This window comes from Rhinopithecus bieti, unplaced genomic scaffold (genome assembly GCF_001698545.2).
Source record: "Rhinopithecus bieti isolate Rb0 unplaced genomic scaffold, ASM169854v2 scaffold_35856, whole genome shotgun sequence".
NCBI lineage: Eukaryota > Metazoa > Chordata > Mammalia > Primates > Cercopithecidae > Rhinopithecus > Rhinopithecus bieti.
In genome coordinates this window covers 2,290,881-2,292,900 of record NW_016815820.1, presented here as the reverse complement: position 1 = coordinate 2,292,900, position 2,020 = coordinate 2,290,881, and the positions used below count along the sequence as shown (strand labels likewise).

At 46.1% G+C, this 2,020-nt stretch overlaps 1 pseudogene across 1 annotated transcript; it reads left to right on the top strand.

Moving 5' to 3' along the window:
* Nucleotides 1-4: 4 nt before the first annotated feature.
* Nucleotides 5-1,136, top strand: LOC108516413 (elongation factor 1-alpha 1 pseudogene; annotated as a pseudogene). Its single transcript, XR_001881815.1, has one exon. The product of XR_001881815.1 is annotated as an elongation factor 1-alpha 1 pseudogene (transcript).
* Nucleotides 1,137-2,020: the final 884 nt, after the last annotated feature.

The following is a 2,020-nucleotide window of genomic DNA, read 5'->3' as shown; positions in this document are numbered from 1 at the left end:
TGACACAGTAGCATTTGTGCCAATTTCTGGTTGGAATGGTGACAACATGCTGGAGCCAAGTGCTAACATGCCTTGGTTCAAGGGATGGAAGGTCACCCGTAAGGATGGCAATGCCAGTGGAACCACGCTGCTTGAGGCTCTGGACTGCATCCTACCACCAACTCGTCCAACTGACAAGCCCTTGCGCCTGCCTCTCCAGGATGTCTACAAAATTGGTGGTATTGGTACTGTTCCTGTTGGCCGAGTGGAGACTGGTGTTCTCAAACCCGGTATGGTGGTCACCTTTGCTCCAGTCAACGTAACGACTGAAGTAAAATCTGTCGAAATGCACCATGAAGCTTTGAGTGAAGCTCTTCCTGGGGACAACGTGGGCTTTAATGTCAAGAATGTGTCTGTCAAGGATGTTCGTCGTGGCAACGTTGCTGGTGACAGCAAAAACGACCCACCAATGGAAGCAGCTGGCTTCACTGCTCAGGTGATTATCCTGAACCATCCAGGCCAAATAAGTGCTGGCTATGCCCCTGTGTTGGATTGCCACACGGCTCACATTGCATGCAAGTTTGCTGAGCTGAAGGAAAAGATTGATCGCCGTTCTGGTAAAAAACTGGAAGATGGCCCTAAATTCTTGAAGTCTGGTGATGCTGCCATTGTTGATATGGTTCCTGGCAAGCCTATGTGTGTTGAGAGCTTCTCAGACTATCCACCTTTGGGTCGCTTTGCTGTTCGTGATATGAGGCAGACAGTTGCGGTGGGTGTCATCAAAGCAGTGGACAAGAAGGCTGCTGGAGCTGGCAAGGTCACCAAGTCTGCCCAGAAAGCTCAGAAGGCTAAATGAATATTATCCCTAATACCTGCCACCCCACTCTTAATCAGTGGTGGAAGAACGGTCTCAGAACTGTTTGTTTCAATTGGCCATTTAAGTTTAGTAGTAAAAGACTGGTTAATGATAACAATGCATCGTAAAACCTTCAGAAGGAAAGGAGAATGTTTTGTGGACCACTTTGGTTTTCTTTTTTGCGTGTGGCAGTTTTAAGTTATTAGTTTTTAAAATTAGTACTTTTTAATGGAAACAACTTGACCAAAAATTTGTCACAGAATTTTGAGACCCATTAAAAAAGTTTAATGAAAAAAAAAAATTATCCATGTGTGGTGGCACACACCTATAGTCCTAGCTACTTGGGAGGTGGAGAGGGGAGGATCCCTTGAGCCCAGGAGTTGGGGGGTGCAGTGAGCTATGACTGCACCGCTGTACTCCAGACTGGGTGACAGAGCAAGACTCTGTCTCCAAAACACACACAGGCACACACAGACACACACACACGCACACGCACCCCTTTTCCTCATTGATAAATAGTTTGGATGTACCCTTCCAATCTCATGTTGAAATGAAATCCTTACTGTTGGAGGTGGGGCTACTGGAAGGTGTTTGGATTATGGGGGCATATCTCTCATGAATGGTTTAGCGCCATCCCGTTGGTGCTCCTGAGTAGCTGGCATTACAGATGTGTGCCACCACGTCCAGCTAATTTTTGTATTTTTAGTAGAGATGGGGTTTTGCCATGTCAACCAGGCTGGTCTCGAACTCCTGACCTCAGGTGATCCACCCACCTTGGCCTCCCAAAGTGCTGGGACTACAGGCATAAGCTGCCATTCCTGGCCTGAATTAAGCTGACTTTTAGCCATAACACTAAAAAAATCCTTTAAAATCTCTTATATTACCCAACTTTAGCCATGCAGAACAGCCAATATTTCTGGCTTTTTGGACTTTACCAAAGGTAACCTCCCAGGTGCTCAGAGAAAGGAAAATTCAAGACAGTTTATGGAGGGGAAGAGAATCAACAAATGGTAAAGGTCGTGCAGAAATTAAATCAGAAAAGACTCATTCCTTAAGCCAGGAATTGAACCCTGGATGCCACTGTGAAAAGAGAAAGCTGTAGCTAATGAGCTACAGCAATGGGCAGTCACCACTGCTCTTCCCACAAGGATCCTAGAAGCAGCCAATTTTGAGCTTGCAATGGCT